The sequence below is a fragment of the Chenopodium quinoa genome, unplaced genomic scaffold (genome assembly GCF_001683475.1).
Source record: "Chenopodium quinoa cultivar QQ74 unplaced genomic scaffold, ASM168347v1, whole genome shotgun sequence".
Classification (NCBI taxonomy): Eukaryota; Viridiplantae; Streptophyta; class Magnoliopsida; order Caryophyllales; family Amaranthaceae; genus Chenopodium; species Chenopodium quinoa.
In genome coordinates this window covers 3,240,500-3,261,746 of record NW_018745080.1, presented here as the reverse complement: position 1 = coordinate 3,261,746, position 21,247 = coordinate 3,240,500, and the positions used below count along the sequence as shown (strand labels likewise).

The window sequence follows — 21,247 nt, the reverse complement described above, 5'->3', positions numbered from 1 at the left end:
AAAGAAATAATTTATAAACAAGACACATGATAAAGTAATATCCACTTTCTACCTTTTTTTTTTTTTTACAAGTTAGTCTTTAAGTATTTTTGGCCCATATTTATTCAATGCTAGTTCCATTCCACTTTTGTTTGCACATTATCCTTCTTACCCCTTCATTTCTTTTTTATTCTTCCCACCTTTTTGTTTTAGCGTATTTTTTTTTTCTTCTATTCACTTGTACAATTTTTATGCTCATTTAAATGTTTGGTAAACATATTTACCATCTTACCCAACAGTTTATCCATCTTCTGTTCCTTTTTCCCTTACATTTTACACCTTTTGCTCCCTTTTTTTTTTTTATTTTTTTTTATTTTTTTATATTTTTAAATTTTATTTTTATATATTCACACACCCCCATTTTGTTTTAGGTTATTTATACAGCTCATTATTACATCTACCCGCTTTTATCTTACTTTCTTGGTTTTTAAATCTACACGAGTGAGGTAAATTAATAATGGAAGTAGTTGAATCTTTGATTTACTTAAATTATGTGTTACATCAAATCCTGTATTCAATTTGTATGTCTTATAATACTTCTAGGGACAAATATTATTTAAATTGTCAAATCATCTCCAATCACTATTTCATCATTCTTAGGACCAAGAGTCGGATTAGTACTCTTATTGTCTCAGGAAGGAATAATTTTGGTAATGGAGTAAATTAATTTTTTTGTCAGTGATCATGCTTCATAATTTTTATCTTTAAACAAAGTACAAATAACTTCTAATCAATAAATCATTATTATATGTATAAAATGTGCTTTGTGTTTCACTAAAATGGTCTGTACATCCACTTGTATAATTTCTAGTGATAAATGTTCTGAAGAAATTCTGAAGTGTAACAAATAACAAACTTAAGAAAATCAGTCCATTTCAAAATTATACACTGTATATCTTAGCGGATAAGTAGTAGAGTTTTGTGAACTTAGTCAACAAAACCTTGTAAATAAAGCATAACTAGAATAATTTCAAAGAATAACAATGTTGGATTTTTTTTTTTGGTTGTAAAGATAATTATGGTAGTCACTTTATGTGAAGAATTAGGGGGTTTATCCAAAAAATTTTTTATTACAGCGGAAGTTATGTGAAAAATTAGGGGTTAAAAAAATAACAGAGTGCATAGAATTTTAGTATTGGAATTTTGAAGCCTTGTAATTGAAAGTTGGCCAAAAAAAACTGTACAATTATATAATAGACTAGAATATACCCATGCTAATGCATGGGATATAGGTATGTTTAGGAAAAAAAAAAATAGTATAAGTGGAAGTTATAGATATTTTTTTTTAATAGGAAAAATAACTTCCAAATAACTCCCACAACTCCAAATAAGTAAATTTAATAGGGTTTTGGAGTGGTGTGGTTAAGTGTTGCAAAATTGACTCTACAATTATATAATAGATGAGGCGTCCAATGGCGTGTCCTTTTCTCTTTATCAGCTTTAATTTTTTATAAACCTCATTCATTGGTGCCTTAAGTGTGTTTGGCCACACCCAAACCAATATGTCTGTTTTGGCTATGAGTGTAATGGAATACTGGCGCCTTAAACCTGAAATTCTATAGACAAACATTTAAGAAACAATTGAACATTATTTAGAACACGAAACATAATCCATAAACAAATGAAAAATTTATCAAATAAGCCTTTTCGTTTTCCGTATAAGCTACCATTACAAGCTTTTAGATTCAAATTGGATATTTAACATAAGAGTTTTTACTTTTGAATCTACCAAAGATTTTTAAAGAGAAATGAAATACAAGAAAGGACAATGCCTAAGATACACTCACTAAATTTTTATTGTAGTGAAGCATAATTTTTTATTATATGGCAACCTCCTTTTAATGTTTTGGATGCTTTCCTCTAAGTCTTCTAGGACTTACATTCCATTATTATGTTTGTGTCAACCCAATAAAGAATGGAAAAATGTAATTTTAAAACTAAGCTCGTTGGGGAGCAAACCTAAATTTGTCAAACATTATTATTTATGTTGTAGGCCTTGCCTATACAATACTCGTAATAACACCCCCCCCCCAAATAGATAATCTTTGTTGTCATACCTGCTTGTGCTCCCTTCATTTGCTTAGCCATCTCTCTCAGACACTTGTCCCTTAATAGACAAAAGGGAAAATATTGCACATTGACATTTGCTTGTGCTGTTTTTGCTCGTTAACAAGCCTAGCGTGCTGCTCGGATTTGGTGTAAGGGGCTAAGGGCCCTTTGTGTGCTTTGGTAAGAAATATTGAAATGCCTTGATGGAACAATTGACACAACTTGAGTATGTTATAACCTTGCTAGCAACAAATACCAATCAACCGGACTTACAGGTTGTGATCGATGAATTATTGAACGAAAGAGAAGCGCTTTATGAGGTGGCAAGTTGATGAGGCGCTAGACAAACCTTTAATTACAAAAAAAAATAAGTAAACATTATTCTTGTTGTGACAACCGCAACATGGTTCTCCTCGATGCATCATTTGAGTAATACCATGACCGTCATTGTGACTAGCGGTGTTAACGAGTCATCGTGACTAAGTAGGATCCGCTTGAGCTAGCTTAGGCTTGTGCTCGAAGCTCCACGAGCCTTTGGGAAATTGAGCTCGAGACTCTTAATTGAGCTCGAGCTTGTCAAGCCTAAAATCAACGAGGCCTAAATGGTGCCCATAGACATTGTTTCAAAGGCAATCAAATTTGGCTTTTATAATTCTTATATTCTATCCTTTGCTCCCATCTTTCCATGTGGGATTATTTCATTCCTCTTTCTAATGTTAGTTCTTCTTCATAAACAACAACAAATGCCATGAACAAAATCTCTAACACTCAGCGAGAACGCAAACTAGAGCTTTGAAGATTAGTTCTTGATTCTTAGTCCTAATTATGAAACAAAGTTTATGTCAATGATTAATTTATTAAAAAAATTGATATTATACAAAACTCAAACATGTTCAGGAGCTTTCGAGCCGAGCTCATGCTTGGCTCGTCAAGGTATCGAGCTGAACCCGAGTTTGTGTTAGCCCACTTGAGTCGAGCCTATACCGAGCTTTGATGGAGCTGTGTCTCGAGTAGTTCACGAGTAGGCTCGGCTTGTTAACACCCGTAATTGTGACTAAAATGCATTTCTGTACCATGCTCCTTAGTAGCATTTAACTATATTTAAAGCTCAAGTTTCTCATTAACATCATTATATCCCATCAAAAATTCAGCTTGAGTTTGGTCACTTTGGTGACCCTTTTATTTTTGACCGTTTCACAAAATTCTAAAATTCATTATAAGTATCTGTTGGCTCTATAGATGGCTTTGGGTCGGGCCATGGGCTTAGCCCACGGGCTTTAGGGTTGTCTAGGCACAACCCATTCAATTTTAGAAAAAAGGCCGTGGGGTCAATGGAAAGAAGATAGTTAAGAACAGTAGAAAGTTTTGGATAAGGGAAAGTGTAAGTATAATAGGCAAGGATTGGGTTTTAGTGGTTTTGAGCTCATGGGTTGGGTTTGATTTGCTCGTCCACGGGCCAAAGCCGGTCTCTAGTGGGCTTAGGGTTAGGTGATCTACATCACAAAAAACCAACATCCATCACTATGGCTTTTCAAAAATATATGATTCGTTTGACCCAATCTAATATTTTGTGATCCGATTCAGAATTTCGTGTATACAATTTTTTTTTTTTTTTTTTTTTCCGAATATTTAGGATTAGATGTTTGTTAAAATTTTTGGCTTTCGAATCCAATTTGTAATTTGGATCCAATGCTAAACAACCCTTGGTGGTCAGCACCCAGGTCGTACGAGAACGAGCACGGTCACAAAGCGAATACAAGAAAATGTCAATCCTAAAAAAAGAGAATTTGACCATTAATAAACTAGATAAATCATTAAATAAATTTAGATATCGAATATCATGTTAGTATTTTCTTAAATAAGAATAAAATGATAAATAAGACCTATTGTTAGAATTATAAATCTAAAAATTTTAAAATTTATAAACTACATTTACATAAACATAAACTACTTGCACAATTTATCACTTTTGCCTTATTAAATTCTATATTATCATTTTGTTCTTCATTGGACCACACACTATTACATTAACAATATCTCAATACGGAGTACTTTTTAGTTCACACTTAAAAATGAGCTATGAAGGTGCCTATATTATTAATTGTTACCTTCTTTCTCTTACTTCACTTTAATTTTATAAGGCTTCGTTTGTTTTAACGAAAAACTTTTTGGGAAAATGGTTCTTCATGGAAAATAATTTTCAATATAGTTTTCCTTTGTTTGTTCCCTTACAAGAAATTTTTTTATAGGTTTGGGGAAAATAGGAGTAGAAAGTAGGGGTGTTCATAACCAGGTACCCGATTTTTTTTCTTTGGACTCGGAATCGGAACCGGTTACACCGGGTCCCAAAAAAGGGAACTGGTTACACCGGAACCCAAAAATCTGGATCCGGTCTTGGACCCAGTAGGAACCGGTTCCAAAATCGGGTGCACGATGTTTTATTTTAAATTTTTTAATGGTATTTTACTCTTTCACAAACTTGTTTGTTGCTGTTAGCCTGCACTAAACCTGTACAATACCTAATTTATTGCCGAATGCTAATTATAAATATCATACACAAATTAATATAGTAGTTCGCATAAGAAGTTCCAAAAATTACAAATTAAAAGTTCCCATTAAAAGTTCCATAAATTACAAATTAACATAGCCAAAAAAAAAAAAAAATAATACAAATTAACCGTATAGAAATAGCAAGCCAACATAATAAAAGTGACCTTTACATCAATTGTTTCCAAGAATATCATCAACTTGTGTAATCTCAGTATCCCACTATCATTAACCTCGGAAAAAAAAAGTTGTAAACAAGATTAGTAAGAGACTTAATAATTTAATAGTGATTCCTAAAAAAAAAAAATAAGTTAAGAGAGAAAACGACCCAAGCTGACAATCAAATTAGTCCTTACCCATCTTGCCATACACATATTCACAACAAGTTCACTAACATTAGACCTAAACATGCTAACAGTTAGTCACATTACTCTAGGTTGGTCAATTTATCCTAAAATAAAATTCATCAAACGAGTGATAGATTTAATAACTCAATGCATAAATCAAAAGAGAAATTAAACTAGAAAATATTTCAACAATTTATCAACCTCACATGAACATTTTCGCAAAAAAAAAACAAAAGAACAAATTTCCACAAAAATAATGTGATAAAATTAAAAACGAACAAATTTAAATTGAAACGTACAAAATTAATCAAACATTATCTTGAATTGGATAATCAGGCAACTAGATGAACATGGATGAGCGGGAGGGAGAGACTAAGAAATGAAGTGGAGGTTGTAGGCTAACAAATGAGAAATGAACTAGGGTTTTCCCCATATTGGACTTATTATTAAATGGGCCTAATTTATATTATAAAATCCAGCTAAAATATATATAAAAAAAACAAATAGTACCAATAACCGGGTACCCGGTTTAGTCGGGTCCAAATTCGGGTACCCGGAACCGGAATCGGTTTAACCTAGTGTGTACCCGGTCTAAATTTTTAGGACTTGGAATTGGAACCGGTTGGCACCGGTTCCAAAATTTTGAAACCGGAACCGGGTCCACGTCCAAGTTTGGACCCGTCGGGTCCAAACCGGTTCTGGTTCCAAGATCGGGTAGCCTAAATTCATGCTCATCCCTAGGGATAATGTCTATTCTTACGAGAACTATTTTCCACCTTTGGGAATTTTTTTTGCATTCCTTTACTGTCGAAACAATGGAAAATGAGAAAATCATTTCAAAACAAACATAGCCTTGATCAAAAATTGAAAAGATGAGATGTGTCAAAAAGCGAAATGGGTTGTATCTTAGTAGGATATGGTTTGAGTTGAAGCGTTTGAATACATAAAAAAAGCCATGTATCATCGTGTGTCCATCGCGTGGTACTTTTTACGTGGATATGATTTTAGGTGAAGTGTCCATGCATTGTATTGTGGCATATATTATGTGAGCTTAACAATGATCCTTTTCTTTGACTTGTTATAGGCATGTAATTGAAACTAGGTCATTGTGTAACGTATTTATTTCCCCCGTGCGTTACGTAACAGCGACTTGTCATATTAGAACATTTGTTTATTGTCTTTTTTTTAATTTAATTTAACAAAAATATATTATCAATTACTCTTTCTGTTTCTTATATTTAGTTATGTTTGGAGTTATTTTATGATTTTGAAGTTGAAAATAAAGTTGATAATTGATTTTATTTATTTTTTTAAAAAAGAAAAGAAGGCCATGTCATGGAGCATGTGGTTTTCAAAAAAAAAAAAAAAAGAGTACACCCTTTTTGGTACCTGTGTGATTGTGCCTATGTGATTGGTAGCGAAGAAGTAAAATTGTTAAAGAACATTTGTATAATTTTTTGTGTGAAAAAGTGGGAGTATAAATTGTAAATAAGGGCAAAAGGGTCAAAGAAGTACAAACACAAATAATAAAATTCTAAATGTAACTAATAAATGGGAACACCCGATGTAGAAAACGTAACTAATAAAAAGGAGTGGAGGGTCTAGTTACTTAGTTTATAAACATGATAACTAAGTACTTCCTTAAATTCACTAAGTATGTCACCCCAAACCATATTATGATTAATTTGGTTATATTATGGCTAAAAAATATTTTGTATTTCCCTCTTTACTTCTCCCATTTCCATTTTTGTTGTCCCACAATGTGCTTCCTATTTCTTTTTATAGCCGTATATTATTCTTATTATGCTCTCATTTGAAAATTTTAAGACACAAATATCCGTAAATTTTCCTTCAAAATGTGCCCACCATGGGGGTCATTAATATCCAATAAGTTCCAAATTAACTTAATCAATCTCTCATTTTTTTGTTATAGATTTAAAAAGGAAAAAAATAAATAAATATTAACATCTACTTTCCAATCATATCATGCCTCAATTTTTTTAATTTGCGTGAAAAAACCCAATCGAGAAAAGTAATGTGGGATGGAATGAGTATCTCTAAACTTTAAATAATGTCAAACAAGTCTTAAACCCATTAATGTGAATAATTTGAAAAAAATTAAACTATGTTAGCCATGTTCCGTTTTATATGTTCATTACAAGTCATTTTGTCAAGTAATGCAACCATTATCACAATCGCAAGTGTACTATTTTTTTTTTTCATCCCAATGTTTCTAGACATGGCTTACCTAATAATTTACATAAAAAGGGGAGAGGTTGGAGTAATTTACATAATTGCCCATGTGCTTACCTTTAACCATAACATGTAAGGTGAAAGTGGAGTTGGTACCCTCAAAAATAAGGGAAATGTAGCATTCTTGCATGTAAAACTTTACTAAAAAGACAAGGGATGCATGTATTGTTAAACATCCTATGAAGGAAAGAGGTGCATCAATTTAGAAACAAAGAAAGTACTTCCTTCGTTTCATATGAGATGACATATCTCATTTAGGAACGTTTGCCAATGCATATTTCCTAATGCAAATATCCTTGATTACATATTAGCAAAAATTATAAAAATATAATAGTTATAAAATAGATGTTCAGACGAATCTAACAAAACCCCACATGGCTATAACACGAAATCACAAAACGAAGTCAAAGCAAGTAATCGCAGAACAAAGTCTAAGCATGTTATGTGAATAGTGCATAAAGTCAAACTGTGTCATCTAATTTGGAACTGAGGATGTGTAACCTATTAGCTAGGTTAAAAATTTATTTTATATTTTTTTTTAAAAATATATGAATTTATATGGTAAGAGGTTTATTCGATTCTCGACCCCTTTAATGCCTTTATTGTTAGTTAAGATCCATATAAATTCTATATATACCAACAATAAAGGTAAAGATCCATATCTTTAAAGTCGACACTACCATCACCAAAAAATGTTTACATCAGAATTTGTTTTGTAAACTCCTACAAAAGGAGCTTGGAACGGTAAAGCCCTAACCCTATTACCATTCATGCAACCTTTTGAGCTTTCTCTCCTACCATACCAATTGCTTTATGAATAATCTCTTCTTTCCTTCAAAAACCCAAGCGCTAAGCCTGAAGCACACCCTTTTAACAAACTCCAAATAAGTCCCACCATTGTGGTCCTTTCATTTTCTTTTTCAAGTCCACGCACCATTGGCTGAAAGTCAAAGGTTTCAATCTCCAGTCGCAGGAGAATGATACCAAAGCAAGCTTGTAACATGACAATTTACCAGCATACGGTCCCCCATCCCCACACCAAAGGGCACTTTCGGTCCACGCTCCTCCCTTGTCATCAAATTAGCTTTGGTTGGAAGGCTGTCTCTAACTATTTGCTACAAATTAGGTTTAATTTTTGGAGGCATCTTCTCTTTCCAAACTACATTCCAATCAAAAGAACTAGGGGTGAGCAAAAATATTCGGTACTCGGTCTCGGAACTGCTGACGTGGAACCGATTAAGACCCGCTGGGTCCAGAACCGGTATCCCGGCTCTAAAAATCAGGTTTCGGTTCCAATTCTTGATTTTTAGGACCCGGTACCCGATGGGTATCCGAAACCAATTGTATTTCCATATAAATGTACATTTCATAGCACATTTCATAGCCCATTATAAACGGAAGGAATATATTATTCCATTGGGCCCTTATAATACTTGGCGCACTCTCTGTTTTAAACTCCATCAACCACATATATAAGGAGTACTCTTTTTACTTAACCCTAATACCCTTTTCATTTTGTTAGCCACCTAACATCAATTCACCATATCTACTTTCATCCGCCCCCTTCAACTCCATTTTGATGATTTTTTTTAGAAATTTCACCCACACAGTGGTAAATAAATCACTCTAATCTTACCCATTTACAAATTTTTAGATCTTACCTTACTCTTTTCCATCATTAGTTTTTATTTTTGCAATGAAAAGAGGTAAAAGACAAGATGACGAAGAAGATATAAAAAATAATGCTGATGAAGATGAATTTTTATTTTTTTTTTCTGTAATCCAAGCTCCATAATCTGAGTTTTTGGGTTTGATTTTGATTTTTTTTAATCATTTTTGTTAGAGGGACGTCGTTGATTTTCTTACTTTGTATAAGCCAACCGGGTACCTGGTTCTGGAGCTGGTTCCTACCACTTCCGGATCTGAAAATTATGGACCCAATATTAACTGGTTCCGGATCCGGTTCCAAAATCTTGTTCCCGATACTAACCAGTTCCGGGGCGAGTCTTTAGTTTTACTACCCGGTAATGCTCACCCCTAAACAGAACTAAAGTTTGATTTAGTTGTCTTTGCATAATCTGATAGAAGCATATTATAGACACTCTTTGATGGTGTAATTTTCTTCCTTTGAAAGTTGCCAAAACTTGGAAGAGGGATACAACTAATATTTGCTACTTGTATTGGCGTAAACAACTCCATTAAGGTACTGCACTTCCACCTCCTTCCTTCCCACAACTCATTGACAAAGTCGGAAAATCCTTCCCACCTCCGTTTGTAGAGAAACCCCGAAAATTAGGGAGTTTAGACACCCTTTGATCATCCCAAATATTTATATTCATACCATTCCCTATATGCTTCGTTGCACCCTTCTTGATTACATCCCGGCTATTCAAGAGTGATCTCCAAGTGTAGCTCGCTCATATTTGGGACATTTATTTGCTTCCAACAACGTAGAAGAGTTGAAATATGTCCCTTTGAGAACCCTCGTCGTTAAAAACCGCTCTTATGTTAATATTCTCCACCCTTGTTTTGGCCAACAAGGCCTTATTAAAGACTAAGCTTATCCCATGCAACCCAACAAATCTTCCATTCATCCTTTGTGGACCCCCAAAAATTGTTTTCGTCTTTCAACCTCATTAAGAATACTCAGTGGAATGGAGTTGCATAACATAAGTGGGATGGCTTAAGCCAACGGTTTAATGAGAATTTCACATCCTGACTTGAGAAAGAAAATTTTCTTTCCACCCCTTAGTGTTTTCTGAATAGATTGGAAAACCTATTTCTCGGTGCTGCTAATGTAGGTTGTAGATATTTATCATGTCCATCAACAACTTTAAAAGATAATTTCATCTGCAGCATATTTCCCTTTTCCTGAAATATGTTTGGTTAAAAGATACTTCTGATTTATCCATACCGAAGCGACTTCATAGGTTGAAAAATACTCTCAGTTTCCTCATTAGCACGCACAGAAAAAGGACTGTCATCCAAAAAAAAAAAAAGACTAGCAGTCCTAATTTTTAACCCCATGATGATTTTTCTCCTCTTGGCGCTGTTAGTAGATAACCCTTCTGCACACATGATTGATGAATAAAAAATGAGACAAAGGATCCCCTTGCTGGAGCTGTCTACTTGGTTTGAAAGTTTTTGAGGCTTGCCCATTCACCTAACACATCAAAAGAAGTAGAGCTAACACACCTCATTTGTTTAAAAAAATCTCATTCCACTCTATCGTAAGCTTTACTCACGTCAAGTATCAAGCCTAGGACACATTTCTTCCCTCTTTTCTTCATTCTGATATGATGAAAATATCTATAAGTAACTAGAATATTATCAGTTATTCGTCGGGCAATAATGGAGAGTATTTTAACTCTGAGATTCTCTTAACTTGTTTGCCAAGACTTTTGACACAATTTATACAAAACATTTCGCAATTTAATTGGTCTAAAATTAAAAGAGACACGCAATTTCTTTTTTGGAATTGAATTAATATGATTTTGATTTAAATGACCTTTATCCTCATTATCTAAGATGTTTATAACTTTGTCAATCACATCTTTACCTATAACTCCTCAAAATTTTTGGAAGAAAATGCCAGACATAACGTTTGAGCTTTTGTCGAACACATTTGGAACAACGCTTTTTTCACCTCTTCTCCATTGAAAGGGGCAACCATCTTATTGAATTGCTCGATTGATATTGCCGCGGTTATCTTCTCCACCTCCGTCTGCTCGTTGCAAAAAGATCCTCAAATTTTTTTTTAACAAAAACCTTCGTAATTTGCTCTTCCTCCATATAACTATTCCCAGCCCCTTGTTCGAAAATTGGTCGTTTTCATTGCGAATCAGTTCAGACGTAGCAGATTTGCAAGTTGCCGTTTTGATATATACGGTTCAACACACTGCTTTATAATACCCCGCGATTTTGATCGGTACGACTGTTTTGAACTGAAACTTGGTCGCATCAAACATTACCAGCAAATATCCTTAGTAAAAACACCAAGGTTTAAGCTCTCTGTACACTTTTCCGGTGAGGGGTTGCGAATTCTCCATAAAAGTCTAGCAGATTCTCTAGCCGAATAAAAAAAAAGCTTTTTTTTGTTTTAAAAATTAAAATAGGATAGAGTTGGGTACTGGTTATTAGACATCCCTTTTTATTCTCTTTTGAAAATTTTACTTGCCACCCCTTCTCTTTCCCTTTACTTTTTTTCCCTTCTCACATCCCACGTAACCCCATGCCCCACCCTTCTCTTTCCCTTATTCATAAAGGAGTACTAATTTACTACCCTAGGCCTCCCACACACTTTAAGGATTTTAATTCTAAAATATAAAGAGAGGTATAGGAATACACAATATACTTGTATAAGAATATAAGATTTCCAATATTTATGATAAAAATCATCGTAAAACATATAGTTTAAAACTTAAATATAATTTAAATTCATGTGCGACAAATTGCGACACAATCCATGATCAATGCATTTATTCCGTAACTGAATCATAGCAACCATTTCCGCAATCTTGATCGAAACCTCATTTTTGTACCATGTCTCATCATCTTTAATAGGTTTAATGTGATTTCGAGCCCTCCTTTGGTTTGCCTTTACATGGAAAAATGAAATATCTTTGTCACCATTTTTAGTTTTGTCTATTTTGTTGTCTCTAATACATCTCCTCCTCCCGAGTCTTAAGTTCGTTCACCCTATCATCAAGAGGTATCATTTGAGCAACAAATGGAAAAATGAAGTACTTAATGTTTAGCCTCCTTTAAATTCTAAAATAGTAAAATGACACTTCATGTATTACTATCCTAAATTAGCCTAAATTATATGAATTTTTTCTTCATTGTTGTTGAGCATTAATTTGGCGCTATTTTTGTCAACCAAACACAATTTTCCGGGCATGTCACAAATACTCTCTTTATTGTTTTTATGTGTTTTGTTCAAGTGTTTCACTTTATTGTTTGCATTTTCTTTTATAATATACATAATATTTCAATTTTATGTGTTTTTTTTTTCTACGTGTCTATCACTAATCTTATATCTATTGAAATCTTGGTTTTGTTCAAATTTTTTTAGTCATTTAATAACTTTGTTGCATTTTCCGAGGCTCTTATATAATTGAAGTAATTGTAAAGTAGGACCTATCAATAAAAAATTACTATATTACTTATTCATTAATTATTGTGCATTAAGTGGGGGTTGTAGATCCTCGACGAAGTTAAAGTATTTTCGAAAAGAAAAAATTATTCTAGCAATTCAACATTTTTTCTTTGGGAATATGTTCTGAATATTCTCTAACAAAGGGGGTAATTTGCTTACGCCTCAACGGTTGGTAATCGGTTTGATGGGTTAAGCATGTCACATGTCGCTCTTTAATTAGTCTAAATTTTTTTTTATGTTAATTAATTATTTTGAAAAGAATTCTTTCTCTTTCCTCCCTTACCCTTCTCTCTCTCCTCCTTCCCTTTTCATGGCACCTATTAGGCTACCATCCCCTATTCTTCCCTTCCCATCATTCCCTTTGTACCTTCTCACATCGATTTCTATCTTCTCCTCCCTAACTCTTGTCTTCACCTAAACCTCTCAAAAAAAAAAAAACAAAACCAAAATTACCTTTTTTTTTTTTTTTTTTTTTTGTTACCAATCACATGGGATCAATAAAAGTGAATTACCTTTAAAGGTTGGATTATTAAAATAGATCAAAAGCTTCGATTATTATTAGTGAATTACCATGCCTATGTTTCCTCCATTTGATCAATAGGCATGGTGTATGATTGCACGTAAATTGGTATTTTTTTCAACTATGCGAAATATGTTATCGTAAATGTAGCTTAGAGTGTTCAAAGAATGGAAAATAAAGCTCTTAAAAGTAGCTTAAATGTGGCTATTTTTGGGACTTGGATGTGCTTTGTAAGGGTTTCAAATTCCTAAAGTAACTTATGTTTGTAGTCTTTGTTATTTATGTAAATTCACCATAAATTAACATAAAACAATCTTTGGTAAAATAATGGGAAATTTTAATTGGTAACCATGTGAAATTGCAATTTCTATTTATTTCTATTTAGTAAACGAAAGAAATACTTCGTATTTAAGGTAACCTTTTATTCTTGATTAATACCCCTCATGACATTATGGAAGTATAAAACCTTAAAATACTACCTTCGTTTCTTATTATTTGCTACAAAGGAATATCTTTGTCTTACAAATTAATAACCTTTTGTTACAAATAGTAAGAAACAAAATTAGTTTTTTTATTTTCTCATGATGGTTAATAGCACAATCATAGAATCGCTTAAATTTCCTTATGACACCCCCTTACTCCCTCCTCTCTTTTATCTCCATATCCTCCACTAAAAGTTGGACACCTTCGCCTGGCTATGCTCACAATTCGGCCACCATCGTCTTTTTTAGCTCCATATGCCTCCTCTATCTCCTTCCTTTCTCTTTTGCCTTCTTATTTTATTTCCTTTCCTCTTCTGCCTTGCAAATCAACGATTGATTGCCCAACCTCCATTTCTTTTTTTTAGCCATCACTCTAGTAGGTATACATAAATCTTGCCAAAAAAAAACTACCACCAAGAAAACCATTATCAATCTAGAATTCTTGCTCACTAACTACTAAATTAAATAAGAGAGTAAAACAAATTAAACCGTATGAACAATCACAATCTCAAAAAAATTCGTTATCGTTTTAAAAAGATCCTTGTTATTTGAAGCAACACTACATTAACAAGCACAACAAGGTAAGAGCACGTTGGCAACAACTCTTTGAACTAGAGGCAATAACTTAGAAACATCCTTGACAACGTCAAAACAGTGAGTGTTGATGCAATGACAAATTGTGCATAACTAAACCCTAGAGAATTTTGAAGGAGAAGATCAGGTGTTAGGGTGAATTTAAATGGGGTTTGGGGAGGGAAGTTGGAGATGGAGAATGAAGAGAGGAGAGAACATGTGGGAACTATTAGAAATGGGTGAATGACTGTAAATGGTTGAGTTTGAGGAAGGAAGATGGAGACGTGTTATGCGTCAAAGAGATGTAGTTGAAAAGGAAGCGGTTGACATAGGGGTGGTGGATGAGGAGAGAGAAGGAAGATAGGGAAGGAGAGGGTTTAACCATAGAAATGCTAATTGTGGTCGACAAATAAAGATATATTTAGGTATTAAACCTTAAGAATTATATTAATCAACAAATGAGTTACCATGGATAGAAGTTTTTTTTTTTTTTTTTTTTTTTTTTTTTTGTTTTTTTTGTTTCATTTACCAAAACTAAAGTACCGTTTTAAGGTTACTTATGAGATTATTTTAAAACAAACAAAACATGCATGATACTAAATGAAAGAATAACAATGGACGGAGGGAGTACCAAATTATCTAATCAATGGACCTCTTTAACTCCTAAAACTAGTACAAAGAGGAAAAGACTTAGAGTAGAATGACACAATCCAATCCAGTTATAATGTTGGAATCCTCTATGCTCCACCATACCTCATGTCTCGACATTTGTTGTTTTCATTTGGTATACCCCTTTTTACCGTTTTTTCTTAAAGTACATACACTTTCTCTAAATTAGTAACAATTGTGCAATTTTTTTTTTTTTTTCTTCTCTTTGTAATAGTTCATTATTTGTCCCATAAGGTGATTAAATTCTATGGTTTAACGTCTAGACAATCACCGAATAAAGTACACCTCTATCATCTATATTCATGCAATGGTCAAATTTTGAAGTTTACAATGGTGGTATGGGGCTTGTAGTTCTTTGATTTTAAAGTCACTACACTTTTATCTATAGTGTACTAAAATTTTATTTGATAAATTATGTTATGAATGTATTCATTGTTTTTCATCTTTGAGTGCTACGTTGGGTTTTATAAATTGCTATTAAAGATTATACTTGTAGCAGGTCATAAATTTTAACAATTGCAATTTTGGTAGCTTTTTAGATAGTTGATATTGCAATTTAGGCTTTTAAATGGAAGTTCTTTTTAAATATTGTTAAACTATAAAATATGAAAAATATCATTAATAATAAGCCATGAGACATGTGCAACAACAATCATCTCTACATATTAATAATTTCGTAACATCAATAACTATCTTTTTCTAATCCACTAACAACAAACCATAAACATAATTTGATGTTTAAGCATCATAAGTCTCAGGGGTCCTTACATTTGGTATTGGGAATATGAAATCGAACTTTATCTTGATATTCCAAATCTTCAACCCTGCAACACAAAATGCTCTCACATGTGGAGTGATAGTTTTCTACCAAATTATCTCTCGCCATCGGAGAGACTAACTTGTACATTCCACTTAAACAAGAGAGATTAACAACACAACATAGAAAGATTAATTTTAGGTTTGGGATGTGCATAAAATGTTCATGACCAACGCATAAGACTTTTAGAGATGGAGTATTAACCTTTGTGAGAAACAATGAGAAAAGAAGAGGTCTTACATATTAGATATTTTATGATGAAAACATGTTTTATGACTACTTTTTGTCACTTTTAAATATAGTGATGTAGGGATGAGTACCAAATTTCTTTTTTAAACATTGGTTTGCATTAATAAACATTAATGATTGATTTAGAATCTGGACCCTATTCCTTGTCTTCGTTTCATTATGTTTTTACATTCACTATTCTTGTGGTCAAAGTATGAAACCCCTAAATGATGACTTAAATGTAAGAGGAAACATTATTATGTAGGATCTTGTTGGATTTGTTTCAAAATTAAAACTCATAACATCAAATTTTCATAGTTTTCTTGTTCAAAGTTGAAGATATTAACAATTAAAAGATGTGCATTTGAGACTATGTATAAAGAAATGTAAAGAACATTATGAAAGGATGGTAGTATGTAAATGTTTTTTGGTGGTGAGACTATGGTTTGCGTATTTGTGTTCTTGTTGCTGAAGTATGTATTTTGTGGAAGGATAAGGTTAAAAAGGTGGTTTTTGGATGAATGTTATACAATTAGTTAGTAGATATTCACGAGTAACTTGAATAAGTAAGATTTGTGAGAGTTTAAGTGGGGCACGAATTAATCAATAGTAGTTTAGTGTATCAAGTCTAAAGGAATCCTAGTTACATTAACTTAATTCATATGGAAGCCCATTTCTAATTCATTTTTAATTTTGAATTGATTTATAAGAGCCTCCGATGGGCACTATCCAAACGAAGGAGCACTTACAAGCATTTAGTTGAGAAGTTTTAAGCATGGTAACCTTTCAAGACTATGTCAGCTATTATCTCTTGTTGTAGTGCCGATGTATTGGTTGTGTATATAGTAGGTAATTTATTTCTGATGGATTTCCATATTTCAAGTTGAGTTTTTCTCATTAAATATCCTACTTCCTTTGTTTCATTAAAATTGCAACATTTTTGACGTATGCACTAATCACATACTCTAATATGATTAACATTTATGATTTAGGAAAACTATAGTCGCATGGGTTCTTATAAGGTTCGCTTCAATTTATACTTTAATAGTATCTAATTTGTATAACTTTTACTTTTTGATAATTAAATATAATAGTGATTGAATAATTCATTAATAGTTGCAGACATGGGCTCCTAGAACCTATGTTTTTTATTCTAGAATTCTAAACTGTTATCATACTCGTTACAGATTGCATGTGATGTTGTATTGGCATAGGGAGGGAATATATCTCTACTTTGCCTGTAACATTTTTTTTTAAAATTCTTTTTCCTGCTCGGTAAATATCTTACAATCAAGCTCAAATGAGCTAGTCGCAGACCTGGGTATCTAATCTTATAATTTACTAATAATACAATTTCAGATTATTTATCATGTTCATTAATTCAATATAGTTGTACATTTGTTTAAATTTTCAGTTTCTTTATTTTATCTATGACAGGTGGTTGGTAGTTCGATGGTTAACAGATTATTGAGAATTATCTAAGAATCAAAGATTGAGGTATACTATGCTGCTACTAAGTCTTGCTATACATACTATGTGCGATATATCTATATGGAATAAAAGTTTATGATATGCTTGGCAAAAATGACAGTGGATGTGTCAAAGATGCCTCATTACATGGATCTTTTTTAGAATGACACTCTCTTTGGTGCTATCTTCTTTTGTGTGCTACCAAATCTTTAGTATTATGTGCGCTGCTATGGTCATTTGACGGCGTATATTGGGTTGGGAAGAAGATTTTCTTTTGGGAGGATGATACGTTGAACAAATATCTTCTTTTGTTATATTCCCTGTCTTTATTATTCTACTCATATGATAATTTTTATTCTTGCCCTCCTTTAGTTGATGTGTGACATACCCATGGTTTCTTCTATGTTGCTTTTGGTACGTGTCCAATTTTCCGACTCCACTTTTTTTGTGAAAATTATTCATGATTTTTGTCCAAAATAGAAGGTTCGAATATTCTTACCCTTGTACGGAGGAACACGGGTTGTTTAGGTAAGATGAAGAGTCTCACCCATTTTTTTTGGATATTTTTGTCTTTCCAGCTATTTAAATTAACTACTTTTCAAGACAATTTGTTGAAGTAAATTACATTTTAGTGGGGTTATTTAGTTTCAGGCATTTGGAATGACTCACAATTGGGGGTCAATTATCATAGATCCAAGGATATAAAAGAGACAGACTGGTTTTTGTTGGCCATACTTACTGGTTGGAGCTCATGATAACCGTCCTCTGGTTGTGTTTATTTATCACATTTTCTTAAGAGGTAGCTATTTTATTGCCCTATAGGGTCTTCGTTTGTTGAAAGTGGTTCATTATAGGTTTTTCATGGTTATTTTGTCTGAGGTATATTTATATAATTTGTCCCAATAGAAAAAAAATCACCTTACACTTTTTAGGATGTCCCATATTTACATATATGCCTGGATTGCTTCAGGCTTCTTGTCATTTTGATTCATATTTCTACCTAAGCATTGCTCTAAAGCGTTTCCTCAACATGGAGGAATGGAGGGAATTTGATGTGCATAGTCTTAGCCCTAATGATATGAATTTGTTTTTGTAGATCAATACTTGGTCCTATATGCATCGTGCATAACTATGAACTTTTGGCCTAATTTATGAAGTTGAGAGATGCCATCTTTTAGATTTTTTGGAATGAAAAATATGAACAGCATAATCTTCAGGGTCTTTTCCATTTTTTTTTTTTTTTTAATTTTATTTATTTAAATATAAGTAGCTCTTTTAGATGTCACTCTTTTTATTGATTAATATTTCTGTATTATTTGGAGTTTTTGGACCTCTAAGGTTTCAAAGAAGGATAATGCTTCTGCATTTATGGGAGGGCTCTATAATTGTGACAATCTATGCATGTGCTGAGTAACCCTAACATATTCTTTTGCCTTCACATGTTCTCAGTGCTTAAGAAGAGGTCTGAATGAAATATTTTTGAACTTTGGGTAAAAGGAAGGATAGTAGAGCATATAGAAAAAGAGATTACTAACAAAATTTTTGGTTGGATGTGGCCTAATTCATGGAATAGACTTAAACCATGTACCTTTCAAGCTGATAATTTTTTCTTATAATTGGCAATAGGTTTGAGTGACTCTTTATACTTTTTCGTTTTGTTTTGTATTTTCTTTTTTTTTTCCTTTTGATAAATTTCTAAAGATGTTTATTAGAACGACACTAAAGGGAATATGGAAAAGCCAATTGCTGCCCAAAGCCTACTTGACTCCAGCTACATAAGTATATAAAAAAAAATTAACCAGAGACCTTGACGTGGGGAGCTACACAATCGTTATTTTGTGAAACTGGCAATGTGATGTGCATTATGTTCCTTGTTCATGGTTTTTGAGCATATTTTCAATTTTTTTTTAAAGGGATGATTAATTGAAAATTGGAATTTTTGTGATAGACTGGAAATTAGTTGAATATAGACAATTTTTACTTGAATGTTATAGTCTGTTTAGTGCACATTTGAGCCGATAATAAAAAGTGAGCTAATTCTAGTCTGTTTAGTGCACATTTGAGTTGAGAACTCATATAAATGGTTGATAATAAAAAGTGAGTTAATTCTAGAAAACGGAGGTAGGCAGTTGGACGCCACTTTCTAAGAATTTATAATAGTGGATAAATCACATAAATGTCAATAGAAATGTACTTGGTTATTCTTTTTATGCACATGTAAGTTCAATTTTTTTCCTACCCTGAAGTATAGTCCTATGAAAACTGCATATTTTGTACTTTGCGTGACACACTAGCTTCCTTGTGGAGTATTAAAGATTGTGAGAAAGTTGATAGTGGGTTTAATAGTTTATTACTACCTCCGTCCCAAATTATTGTGCATGTATTCTTATTTGGGTGTCCCTTAATTTTGTACCTGTCTCTAATATCACTGTTTCTATTTTATACATTTTACCATAACACGTCATTTTTTCTTACCTTTCCCCATATAAAATACCCAACATTTCTCCAAATATTTGTGCCATTATTTACTTTTTAACTTTTCCCTCATAAAGTTTTCCTATATCCAAACTTTCATCGAATGCATGTTTTTTTTTTTTTTTTTTTTTTTTTTTTTTTTTTTTCCATTCTTTTTTAACGGGGATGATGGTACATTTGACTAGAATTTTATTCTATTAAATATCATTTTAAGAATATTTCCGTGAAAATATAAATATGGGCTTTTATTATGGGATGTAGGGATTAAAATAAAGGTTTTGAGAGGGGAGAAATAATAAAGAATGTAATAGTGGGGACAATTGATATATGTACAAAGTTTCCAAATTTGGGATGTTTGGGACTTCAAATAAACGGCTGTTTTTGGAAAGTTTGACACTTTAAAAAAAATTAAATCGATGGAGGGAGTATTTGTTAGCCACACATAAGTGTTTATGGTCTTTTCAAGGAGTGACTTTGTGTACATTTTAGATTTCATCTTAGACTGAATTTCTAGTGGGTGGTGGTGGTTGCTGAACTTATGTATTGTAAAGATTCTTATTATTGGAAACCAACTAAAAGTAATAACAAAACATATTTGAAACAAAAAGAGAAGAGAAGGTTGAATACAACTTCAGTGAGATTATCTTGCTTGGTTCATATCTTAGGAAAGTTTGTACAATCATTACTTGACATAGACAGTATTGAAAATGTAGACTATTAATATTAGTTCTCTTCCTGACAACTTATCAACATTCTAGATACAAATCTCAGTATTGCCACACTGTCTTACCTCTTATGCAACAATGAATTTCTTCTTGCAGTTTCTTATTTAATTTCAGGACCAGTTTGTGTCTATCTTCATCCATAGTCTGTTTAGTTCACGTTTGAGCCGATAGAACTTGTACCTGTAAATTTGACATTTACGTTAGTGTTTTATATAAGTCTCTTGAAACAAATAGACAATATCTATTAGTATGAAAGTTGTGGATCTTTCTTTCTGATCTAGTTACCCCATACTGCCTAGTTGCAGTGAAGCATTGACTGTTCGGAGAGCCTTCAATTTGCCCATTTTATTTCTGCATTGTAGTTGTCTCATTTTGTATTCACATAAAAGTAGTAGAATCCATTGTTTTTGTTTCTACTGTTTTGGTTCCTCATGAATTTTGTTGTAGTATATCTAATTTTCATTGTGCTAACAATGAATTACATTTTGCTCATTTGTGGCATTCCTGTTCTTGTATGACTGCTTAACCTATCCATCTTACATGAAATATTGAAATCATAGATACAGGGATCATCTTGGGAATATGATTATGCTTGAGCCTGTGTCCTTTGCATTCATTTCTGCATGTTTTCAGAGTTTTAACTCCAGCTATTTTTTTTTTAATTTTTTTATTTTGTACTTATAATTATCGTGCTGTCATCTATACCGTGTCTATGGATGAACCTATTCAATGCATGTATATTATAATGTTTGGCTCTATGATGATGGGGAATCTGATTTCTTTTATGTGTAGTGTATGCTATTTTATTTGCCGCACTCTCACTGATGCTAATATAATTATATAATGAAACATGGCTTTAGGGAGTATTGGAACACTGTGCAATCCCATAAAGCTA

The 21,247-nt window shown here is 32.7% G+C and overlaps 1 protein-coding gene and 1 long non-coding RNA gene across 8 annotated transcripts in view; one reads left to right on the top strand and one right to left on the bottom strand.

Annotated features, from left to right (window-relative positions):
- The window catches only part of LOC110709834, a 34,226-nt gene that overhangs the window by 5,888 nt on the left and 7,091 nt on the right, over positions 1–21,247 (top strand). For 3 of the 4 annotated variants that reach the window (XR_002509043.1, XR_002509042.1, XR_002509045.1), the window contains exon 4: positions 17,120–17,179. This is a non-coding gene — a long non-coding RNA (uncharacterized LOC110709834). Of the gene's footprint in view, positions 1–16,392; positions 16,461–17,119; positions 17,180–21,247 lie in introns of all 4 variants that reach the window. The other variant, XR_002509044.1, reaches the window with a different exon arrangement.
- The window catches only part of LOC110709833 (MADS-box transcription factor 23-like), a 31,139-nt gene continuing 18,961 nt past the window's right edge, over positions 9,070–21,247 (bottom strand). For 3 of the 4 annotated variants that reach the window (XM_021888090.1, XM_021888091.1, XM_021888092.1), the window contains exon 10: positions 18,134–20,532. The gene's annotated coding sequence lies outside the window, so the exon portion shown is untranslated. Of the gene's footprint in view, positions 15,462–18,133; positions 20,533–21,247 lie in introns of those variants that run through there. The other variant, XR_002509041.1, reaches the window with a different exon arrangement.